This window comes from Protomyctophum bolini, assembly GCF_963924005.1.
Source record: "Protomyctophum bolini genome assembly, chromosome: 12".
NCBI classification, from domain to species: Eukaryota; Metazoa; Chordata; class Actinopteri; order Myctophiformes; family Myctophidae; genus Protomyctophum; species Protomyctophum bolini.
Window position 1 is genome coordinate 8,862,936 of NC_137873.1, and position 12,076 is coordinate 8,875,011.

Sequence of the window (12,076 nt, forward strand, 5' to 3'; positions counted from 1 at the left end):
GGTTACGTATGTAACCAAAGTTATATAACAGCGAGCAAGGCTGCTCACTTATGGGAGTTTGCGCCCCCTAGCGTAAACACAGAAGCATTATATAAACTCACAGACAATTTTGGCTGGGACTTTGAGACGTGATGACGTTGAGAACCGCCCACCGGTGCGCTAGTATAAAAGCGCGTCAACGTCCCTTAGTCTCCATTCGATAACAATTGTTCTCTTCTCAAGCAACAAGAAGGGAATCCTAGTGAGCAGCCTTGCTCGCTGTTATATAACTTTGGTTACATACGTAACCCCTAGTTATATTAATCAGCTTAGCAAGGCTGCTCACTTATGGGAGACTTTATTAACTCCCTTATTGTCATCGCGAAGTCTGGACCCTTAGGGCCCGTACCATCTGTGAGCAAGGACCACAGTACGTCCCCAAAAGGACTACTGCCCCTCCTTGGGAAAGCCAACCAGGCTCAGGTCTGTCATAAGCGCCTAAGAGGAGCCGACAGAACAACCAGCTCAGCACCCTGGAGAAGACCAATGTCCCCCCAGGGAGCCGAGTCACTCCACTAACTGGAGGCCACGCTCAGGACCGCATGCGCCATCGGCGCTGCTGTCACATCCAGCCTATAGAAGGTGGCAAAAGTGGAAGACGATGCCCAACTTGCAGCGGAACAAACATCCTGAACAGAGACCCCCCTACAGAGGGCCCAGGATGACGCCATACCCCTCGTGGAATGCGCCTTCAACCCTATGGGAGGCACCATATTCCTACCAGAGTAAGCCCGCTCTATAGCCTCCACGATCCACTGGGAAAGCCTAATCTTCGAGATAGGCAGTCCCACAGTCTTGGGATCCCAGGAGACAAACAGCTGTGTAGTCTTCCTTGTCGCCTTAGTTTTGTCCAAATACAACCTCAATGCCCTCACCGGACAGAGGTTATGCCTCCTCCTCTCCTCCTCAGAGGCAAAGGGGGGCGGACAGAACGCCACCAGGTCCATCGGTACCGGGGTAGCCAGGCGGTTCTTAGGTAAAAACGCCGGATTGGTCTTCATGACCACCCTAGCATCCCCATTAAACCTCATGCATTCCGCACTCGTGGACAACGCATGGATATCACCGACCCTCTTAGCGGTCACCAAAGCTATTAACAACGCTGTCTTCAGCGACAATAGCTTCATACTCAACTCCTCCAAGGGCTCAAACGGTGGTCGGGACAGAGAGTCCAGAACCAAAGCAAGGTCCCATGAAGGAACCAAAGACTTAGTCACCGGAAGGAGACGACTAGCTCCCTTCATGAACTGGCGTACCAGCGGGAGCTGGCCCACCGTCTTGTCCTCAAAACCGATGTGGCAGGCAGAGATAGCAGCCAGATACACCTTGACAGTACTAAAGGCTCTGCCTTTATCCAAGAGGTCCTGGAGGAACGACAGAACGACCCTCACTGGCGCTTGAAAAGGCACCACTTGAGCTGGTGAACACCAGTCCTCAAACAATCGCCATCTCAAATCATAGGCGTCCCTGGTCGACTGCGCCCTCGCACACTGAATAGTGTTGATGACGCTCTGGGGAAGACCCTCCGCGCCAAGATTCAGCCTTTCACGGGCCAGGCCCAGAGGTCTAGATCTTCCGGCCGCGGGTGGAATATCTCGCCCCCCGCCTGAGTCAATAGGTCCCTGCATACTGGAAGCTGCCAGGGCCGATCGTACAGGAGAGGGACAATGTCTGACCTCCAAGAGCCCCATCCCGGGGCCACTAGGATCACCGACAGGCACTGCGTCCTCACCCTCTCCAGTGTGGGAAGGATGAGAGACAGCGGGGGAAAGGCGTAAAGAAGGCCCCGGGGCCAACGGTGCGCCAAGGCATCCAAGCCCAGCGGCGCCGTCCCTGCTATGGAGAAAAACAGAGGACACTTGCTGTTTTCTTCCGACGCAAACAGATCCACTCGTGGCTCGCCGAACCTCTCCCATATCTGCTTGGCCACTGTCTTGTGCAGCGACCAAGCCGCGTAGAGGTGCCGGCCCCTGTACAACAGATCCGCTCCCGTGTTCAGGAGTCCCGGAACATGGGAGGCCCTGACCGACAGAAAGTGCTCGTCGCACCATAACGTCAGTCTGTGTGCTAGCGCATGCAGTTTGGTGGACCTTAGTCCCCCCTGCTTGTTGATATAGCACATCATCGTCGTGTTGTCCGTCCTGACCAGGACATGGGAACCGCTGATGAAATGTTCGAAGTGCTGCAAAGCCAACATCACTGCCATCAGCTCCAGGTAATTTATGTGTAGTCGCAGAGACGACTCTGAGTCCGCATAAATTTGCCAATCGTCCACGTACATTGCTATCCGACCGCCCCGTTGACGTAGCGGAGCGACGGCTGCTTGCGTACCTTTCACAAAAGTCCTCGGACTCAGTGACAGTCCGAACGGAAGGACCAGATATTCGTATATCTGTCCCCTGAAGCCGAACCGTAGGAATTTCCTGTGTGGCGGGTAGATGGGGATGTGGAAATACGCGTCTCTGAGATCGAGAGTAGTATACCAGTCCCCTCGACGCATCATACGCAGCAGAGCCTTGCTCGTGAGCATTTTGAAGCGAAACACCTTCAAATAGCCGTTCAGAGCCCGTAGGTCTAGAATGGGCCGCATGCCCCCCCCCTTCTTTTTCACGAGAAAGTAGCGGGAGTAAAACCCGGTGTTGCTCTGCTCCGCCGACACCACACGTATAGCCTTTTTTTCCAACAGAGATGTTACCTCGTCTTGGAGAATTTCGGCTGCCTGACCACTCGCTTGCGAGCAGAGAACGCTCCCACAGGTGGGAGGTCTTCTGGCAAACTGTAGTTTGTAACCTTTCGAAATGGTGTTCAACACCCAAGGATGAGCACCACAACGATTCCACTCCTGTAGACACAGCGCCAGAGGGGTCGAAGCCAGCTCCGAGCCGTTTTGTGGCGGAGCGGCGCAACGTACGGTCGGAACTCGGGTCTTGAGCCTCTGTTCTGCCGTACGGACCCTGGGCTCTGGTGCCGTGTCCGAGGTGGTTACACTTGCATTTCGGCCGACAGCCACAGGCCCCCTTGGAGGCCCGGGCCGTGGGCCCAACCCCTTGAGTTTCAAATGTCGACCCACGAGACCGGCTTTCAGTAGAGAACACTGCTTTATTAAAGAAAGTGGTGGTACAGAAAACCTTGGAGAGACATTTATTAACAAACAAGTCTTCTTCCTGTCTGCGTGGAGAGCGTCCTGCATGAGGCCCGTGGCCGCTATGTTGCGCTTTAGAGAAACTCGGGGACGGGTGGGGGAGACAGTGTCCGGTGTCCCCCCTTGGGGCGGGTCTGGTTATTTCGGCTCCCCGCCGGGTGGTCCACCCTTCCTGGCATTGCGGGGGCCGCCGGCCGGAGACGCCGAGGGGCGTCTAGGCCTGTCGCCCTTCCTGCGGGTGCGCGGTGGACGGGAGGACGAGGCCGCTGCTGGCGGAGCCCTCTGACCTGCAGGGAACTTGGGCCCCGAGAAGGTGCTCGTCCTGGACCTGGAACGATCGTCCCTTTCCTCGGGGCGGTCGTAGGACGGCCTGTAGGGCGGAGCCTGTTTGGGCCGTGCTCTGGACGCCGGGAGGCAGGCGCCGATGACCTCCGTGTCGGTCTTCGTTTGCCCGTCGCGGGAGCGCATCTCTTCGAGCATGGACGCGAAGAGCGTTGAGGTGGAGACCTTCTGCTTTAGCGGGTTGCGTCCCACCTTGGGGGACAGCTCCAGCCACCTGGCCCTCTCGAGGACCAGAAGCCTCGCCATGGTCCCGCCCACCATCTCAGTCTGGGCCTGAGTGAGACGGAGGAGCTCGAGGTGCAGGCGCCTCAACTCAGCCATGTGCTCGGGGGTAGGTGTGTCACCCGCCTCGAGCAGGACATGGGACGCTGACCCTTGCAGAAGGGTCGCAGCGTTCAGCGCTCTGGCCGCAGTCGAGGCGCACTTGTACGCTGCCTTATTCATCTTGGAATCGTCCTTGTCCGAAGGCAAGGAGAAGTCCGGGTCCTCGTGGAAGACGTTGGGATTAACGCCCATGAGCCATCCGGCGAAGGACTTGTCCATGGGAGGCATGGCCTCGAGGCCTGCTTCCCGTTGACCCGCGCAGTCCAGCAGCTTCATGCCTCCGGTCAGAGAGGCGGAGGCTGAGTAAGGCTGTTTCCAAGACATCATGAGGGATTTCAGAAACCCGTCATCGATGGGGATCTCAGCCTTGATCTGGGACTTCACTGGGTTGCCCTGAATCCTCTTGCGGAACTGCTCGCATAGGGTGTCCTTAGACACCGGAGGTTCGAGGCTGGCCGGCCAGACCAGTCCACAGCGGATTGTGGCCTTCTTGAAGAGGTCGACTATGTCTGTGTTATCATAGTGGAGCTCTGGTTCGGCCGGAGCAACTGGGGCCATCGGAGCTATAGCGGCGTCGGCCGGTGCAACCGTAGCAGTGCTTGGTGTCGCGATGGGGGCGGCGACGTCGGCCAACTGAACGGCCTTGACGACTGGAGGCGGGACCGCCATTTCGGTGTCGCTCTCGCCGTCGCTCTCCTCGTTATCCTCCTCCTCTCCAGAGGTGTAGGAGGATGCTGAGTCCTGAGATGAGGACTCGTCGGAGTCCATCTCAGCGTCGCGCTCTGGGAGAGCTCGTACCCGGCCCGCGTCGTCGTCTGCAAGGATGACGACGTCAGGGGCGTCGGAGAGCGGCGCCTCCATGTAGCGGTTAGGGTCAGCTGCCTCCCTAGAGGCTTCCTGACGCTGGGCCTCGTCCTCTTTCCCCTGTGCGTGGGCGTCCCGTTGGGTTCGGTACGCCCTGTGGGCGCGCTTCTGCCTGCTACGCTTCAGAAAGTCGGAAAAGGTGAAGCAATGCGGGCATCGCTCCGGGTTTTCCATCGCTTCCACAGCATGGCCATAGCCCAGGCAGTAGAGACACTCGTCATGCAAGTCGTCATGGGCGAGCAGGCCCTTGCAGGTCTTGCACGCCCTTTGCATGCACTGGCTGTGAGCGTCCGCCCGGGCGTGGCGGCGTTGGCGACGGGTCGTGGTCTCTGCCATCACACGAGGCTAGGAAGCACGTGGAAACGAAGAGCAGAGTTAAAAGCAGCCACGTAGGTGGAGGCTTCGTGGGCGAACACGTTACAGGCAAGGCTCGCTGGTTCATATAACCCTGGTTACAACAGTAACTGCGAGTTTAATCAACCAGTTTCACAAGGCTGCGCGAACACGTTACAGGCAGGGCTCGCTGGTTCATATAACGCTGGTTACAACAGTAACCGCGAGTTTAATCAACCAGTTTCACAAGGCTGCGCGTTTCAGATCACCACGCTGCCGCGGGCTCGAAAGGCCGCGGGACGTTGTATGTGGAGGCCGAGTAAAGAGCTATTATTAGCTGTTAATGCAGGCCGTCAACACAAACGTGAGAGCTAAACAGAAATATTACTATATGCTGTTCAGAATACCACGCCGTCACGGGCTTCGGGGCCGCGGGACGTGCGTGTGCTGTGTCGGCTACACTAGCTGTTAAAGCAGGCCGTCGACACAGACGTGAGAGCTAAGCAGAAATATTACTTATATATTGCGCAGCTCACCACGCCGTCACGGGCTTCGGGGCCGCGGGACGTGCGTGCGCTGTGTCGGCTACACTAGCTGTTAAAGCAGGCCGTCGACACAGACGTGAGAGCTAAGCAGAAATATTACTATATATTGTGCAGCTCACCACGCCGTCACGGGCTTCGGGGCCGCGGGACGTGCGTGTGCTGTGTCGGCTACACTAGCTGTTAAAGCAGGCCGTCGACACAGACGTGAAAGCTAAGCAGAAATATTACTATATTTTTGTGCAGCTCACCACGCTGTCACGGGCTTCGAGGCCGCGGTACGTGCGTGTGTTGTGTCGGCTATAGCAGGCTAATGGTAGCAGCCACCGATGCCGGCACACGTGTGGAAACTAGCAAAGGGTCGAGACCGTTTCTAGCCCGTCACACGTCCGGGACCTTAAGTCACCGAAGTTTGTGTGGAAGCAAAAACACGCTGTTGCTAGCCGTGTCAAAGACCGTCACACGGGTAAAGAAACTTAGCAGGGCTCGAGCCACCACACAAGTTACATTACCCACCAAGTTATTATTAACCTTGGTTTATGGAAAAAGGACTTACCGTTTTTCTTTACTTCTCGAAGCCTCTAGGAAAGCAGTTTCCGCGGTACCGAGAAGTTTTCTCGTCCTTGTGGAAATAACTCAGATGCTAAACCTTAGGGAGACTTCGCTTGCGCTGTGTTACACACATGAGAAGAAACAAATGAATGGAGACTAAGGGACGTTGACGCGCTTTTATACTAGCGCACCGGTGGGCGGTTCTCAACGTCATCACGTCTCAAAGTCCCAGCCAAAATTGTCTGTGAGTTTATATAATGCTTCTGTGTTTACGCTAGGGGGCGCAAACTCCCATAAGTGAGCAGCCTTGCTAAGCTGATTAATATAACTGCCAATACAGATTCCTCTAAAAAATTAAGTTTCACAGAAGAGGGATAGGCGAGGGTTAGGTGCAACATGTTTAGTAGAAATATGATCTATTTCAGTATACATGTGCAGTACCAGTGAAACAAAAAGACAAAAAAAACTTCCATGAACTACTGTTGCAATTGTAATAATAATATCCTTTCATTAAAAGTTTCAAAAACATATATATATATAACATAAAAATAATTAATCTCTCAAGAACAGATCATGTGCTCCGCTACCGAATCTGTCAGCAGGGTCATTCAGAATAGTTGTTAGTGGGAATGAAAACACAGGCACACCACAGGAAGTGGAGGGCTGAGGGCGGGCCAAACCAGAGTAATGTACTAAGAGAGTGGCGACACTAGCGTTGACTCCCATTGTAACAATGGAATGTGGAAGTGCTCATTCTATCTCAATGGGATAGTTCCAGCCATAGGAGCAATGTTTGGAACTATAGCCCATAGGCACCCGTTTTGTCTCAAGATAGTTCCAATGTTTGGAACTATAGCCCATAGGCACCCACTTTGTCTCAATGGGATAGTTCCAATGTTTGGAACTATAGCCCATAGGCCGGGGCACCCCGCTTTGTCTCAATGGGATAGTTCCAATGTGTGGAACTATAGTCCATAAGGCACTCGCTTTGTCTCAATGGGATAGTTCCAATGTTTGGAACTATAGCCCATAAGGCACCCCGCTTTGTCTCAATGGGATAGTTCCAATGTGTGGAACTATAGCCCATAGGGCACCCGCTTTGTCTCAATGGGATAGTTCCAATGTTTGTAACTATAGCCCATAGACACCCCGCTTTGTCTCAATGGGATAGTTCCAATGTTTGGAACTATAGCCCATAAGGCACCCTGCTTTGTCTCAATGGGATAGTTCCAATGTTTGGAACTATAGCCCATAGGCACCCGCTTTGTCTCAATGGGATAGTTCCAATGTTTGGAACTATAGCCCATAGGCACCCGCTTTGTCTCAATGGGATAGTTCCAAACATTGGAACTATAGCCCATAGGCACCCGCTTTGTCTCAATGGGATAGTTCCAATGTTTGGAACTATAGCCCATAGGGCACCCCGCTTTGTCTCAATGGGATAGTTCCAAACATTGGAACTATAGCCCATAGGCGCCCGCTTTGCGGCGAGATCAAAGCGTGCCGCTACTCTTCTACTCTACACTCTGGGCCAAACGGGCCAACATCCTGTTACGGTATACACATTCTACGGAGGCAAAATAATTGACATGAGTGACATACAGTATGGGTTGAAGTGGTTAACGCAGTCTACCGCAGATTTTAACCTGGTTTCCTGCTGATATTTTTACCATTGAGCTAATACTAGAGCCTGGCTCCCCTCAGGGGATACGTTGAGTCTTTACCATCAGACCAAAAGTTGTGTCAGATCCTGCATGTGTCTATGTGAGATGTACATAACCTTTGACACGATCTAAATGTCAAGAACTAAATCACTAATGAAGTAGCCCAAGACAAAATAGACTAAATAGAGTTCAAATAAAGCAATCAACATTTAACCAGGAAAGGCCCGTTTAAAAAGGTGAGTTTTCAACAGTCCTTTAAAAATGTCCACAGAGTGGGAGCTCATTCCATATAGCCTAGGGGCAAAACCTGCAAACATAGGATTATATGTTACATTATACTGTGGACACAATTCATTAAAATCAGGTGAGGAAAACTGCCAATACAGATTCCTCTAAAAAATTAAGTTTCACAGAAGAGGGATAGGCGAGGGTTAGGTGCAACATGTTTAGTAGAAATATGATCTATTTCAGTATACATGTGCAGTACCAGTGAAACAAAAAGACAAAAAAAACTTCCATGAACTACTGTTGCAATTGTAATAATAATATCCTTTCATTAAAAGTTTCAAAAACATATATATATATAACATAAAAATAATTAATCTCTCAAGAACAGATCATGTGCTCCGCTACCGAATCTGTCAGCAGGGTCATTCAGAATAGTTGTTAGTGGGAATGAAAACACAGGCACACCACAGGAAGTGGAGGGCTGAGGGCGGGCCAAACCAGAGTAATGTACTAAGAGAGTGGCGACACTAGCGTTGACTCCCATTGTAACAATGGAATGTGGAAGTGCTCATTCTATCTCAATGGGATAGTTCCAGCCATAGGAGCAATGTTTGGAACTATAGCCCATAGGCACCCGTTTTGTCTCAAGATAGTTCCAATGTTTGGAACTATAGCCCATAGGCACCCACTTTGTCTCAATGGGATAGTTCCAATGTTTGGAACTATAGCCCATAGGCCGGGGCACCCCGCTTTGTCTCAATGGGATAGTTCCAATGTGTGGAACTATAGTCCATAAGGCACTCGCTTTGTCTCAATGGGATAGTTCCAATGTTTGGAACTATAGCCCATAAGGCACCCCGCTTTGTCTCAATGGGATAGTTCCAATGTGTGGAACTATAGCCCATAGGGCACCCGCTTTGTCTCAATGGGATAGTTCCAATGTTTGTAACTATAGCCCATAGACACCCCGCTTTGTCTCAATGGGATAGTTCCAATGTTTGGAACTATAGCCCATAAGGCACCCTGCTTTGTCTCAATGGGATAGTTCCAATGTTTGGAACTATAGCCCATAGGCACCCGCTTTGTCTCAATGGGATAGTTCCAATGTTTGGAACTATAGCCCATAGGCACCCGCTTTGTCTCAATAGGATAGTTCCAAACATTGGAACTATAGCCCATAGGCACCCGCTTTGTCTCAATGGGATAGTTCCAATGTTTGGAACTATAGCCCATAGGGCACCCCGCTTTGTCTCAATGGGATAGTTCCAAACATTGGAACTATAGCCCATAGGCGCCCGCTTTGCGGCGAGATCAAAGCGTGCCGCTACTCTTCTACTCTACACTCTGGGCCAAACGGGCCAACATCCTGTTACGGTATACACATTCTACGGAGGCAAAATAATTGACATGAGTGACATACAGTATGGGTTGAAGTGGTTAACGCAGTCTACCGCGGATTTTAACCTGGTTTCCTGCTGATATTTTTACCATTGAGCTAATACTAGAGCCTGGCTCCCCTCAGGGGATACGTTGAGTCTTTACCATCAGACCAAAAGTTGTGTCAGATCCTGCATGTGTCTATGTGAGATGTACATAACCTTTGACACGATCTAAATGTCAAGAACTAAATCACTAATGAAGTAGCCCAAGACAAAATAGACTAAATAGAGTTCAAATAAAGCAATCAACATTTAACCAGGAAAGGCCCGTTTAAAAAGGTGAGTTTTCAACAGTCCTTTAAAAATGTCCACAGAGTGGGAGCTCATTCCATATAGCCTAGGGGCAAAACCTGCAAACATAGGATTATATGTTACATTATACTGTGGACACAATTCATTAAAAAAATAAGTTACATTAATAGTGAGCATTATAATTCAATCAAATACATTTTTGGATGCTTCATCCTTTGAATGTATATGACATTATGCCCACTTTCTGCCCACTAAAAAAAAAAAAAATCCAAGATATTGTATCTGGTCTATTCTTAGCTTTATTGGTGTGGGTTTGGTATTCATCCGTCATGGTGCTTAGTTAGTGCCGCCTGTCTGCCCGTCCGTCATTGTCATTGCATACGAGTAGTAAAGTAACCCGACTCCTGCAGCCACATGCCCCCCACCATAATTTAGTGGCCCGCAGGTTAATATCAGAATACTGATATATAATTGCAGCTGTTACAATTCCAAACATCACACGCTTTAATTACTTGCATTACAGTCTATATACGTTATGTTTAAATGTTTTTTTTTGTCTTTTTTTTTTATGTCCAATGTATTTAGTTCATAAAGAAAACTAAATGCATTTGAAATGAAATAAAAAGGTTACTTTTCAGGATTCCAGTTCAAAAATAGCAAAACATAGTTTGGCATTTCAATTCAAATAAAAAAAGCTGATCGACAAGTTAAAAACGTATTGCACTGCTACACATCTTGAGCTTGTAGATTGGCTATTACAATTTAGGCATAGTACATTATCTATGTCAACTATACATACTGTAATATTATATGTTTTACAATATACATGTGTACTATAAAGTGCTATGACTACATGAAATGCAATTCTAGTGCTGTCTACGTAACGCGCTATAAGTCTGTCTAAAATACAATCTAAGTCTACATAAAGTGCTATCTAAGGGGCTAGGCTATAGGGCAAGTGCTACGGGCCATGGTGGTGGAGTCTGAAAAGGTGGGTTTTCAGACTACGGCGGAAGATTGGGAGTGATGCTGCAGTTCTGACTGTGATGGGAAGTGCATTCCATAGTTTTGGAGCCAAAAGGGAGAAGAGTTTGATACGTGTGGAGCGTTGTCCCGGTGTTTTTAGTGAAGGTACCTACAGCTTCCCTGCGTTGGCTGATCTGAGTGAGCGGGAGGGTTTGTAGATCATACTTGTAAGATATGGGGGAGCCATACCTTTGGTTGCTTTGAATGCCAGCATCAGAGTTTTGTATTCTGTGCGGGCAGCGACCGGGAGCCAATGGAGGGAGCGGAGAAGCGGGGCCCAGACGTGTGAGGATTTTGGCTGGTTGAAGACCAAGCGAGCTGCGGCATTTTGGATCAGTTGGAGGGGCTTAAGTGCACATGCCGGTAGGCCAGTAAGGCTATTTTTGCTATATAAAGTGTATCAATGTTTATTAATGTGTCCCTCTGGAGTGAGTGTGGAAATATAGTGGCCCTCTCCATCGTCAAAGTTGCCCATCCCTGTCTTTGACAGTAGACAGAAATAAAAAAAAAGATTATCACCTTATCACCTCGATAAGGCTTTGTTGATCAGATACAGTATACACAGTGAGTGGAAAAGCAACTATAAAGATTTGTAGTAGTCGTCGATAGAAATAAATCCAATAGGCAAACAGAATATGATGTCGACTCAATTTATAATTAAGGCATTTAGCAGACGCTCTTAATCCAGAGCAATTTACAGTAAGCAAGAAAAAAAACATATACATCAAAGTTTCAGATTTTACAGGGGCCAGTTTCGAATTGCAGCCGTCCGTAGGTGCCCTTTGAGAGCGGTTTTGAAGGAGTCAAGGGATTCACATGTCTTAATGACTGTTTGTAGGGCGTTCCACATTTTGGTGGAACAGGAGCGAAAATAATTTAGTCCCTTGTTTGTGCCGAATCTGGGTTGTACATGGTTTGTTGCACTCCCTCTGGTGTTGTGGGTGTGGACTTTGTTTACATTAAGGAAGTATCTAGACAGGTACAGTATCTTGGTGGTGTATCGAATCTTGTGGACCAGACCCATTGCAAGATGATAGTTTGAAGAGGTGGGTTTTCAGACGACGGCGGAAGATTGGGAGTGAGTCTGCAGTTATGTGGATTTGCTGATGTTTCCTATACCTGCTCTATGAAGCTATCGTCATACTGCTCACACTAAACAGAATTATCTTTCATAATGTGTGTGCGCTCATGACGCGAGTTAGTGAAACTCTTTCCACACTGGAAGTACGGTACCCTCACTAAAAACACCGGGACAACGCTCGACGTCCCAAACTCTTCTCCCTTCTGGCTCCAAAACTGTGGAATGCACTTCCCATCGCAGTCAGAACT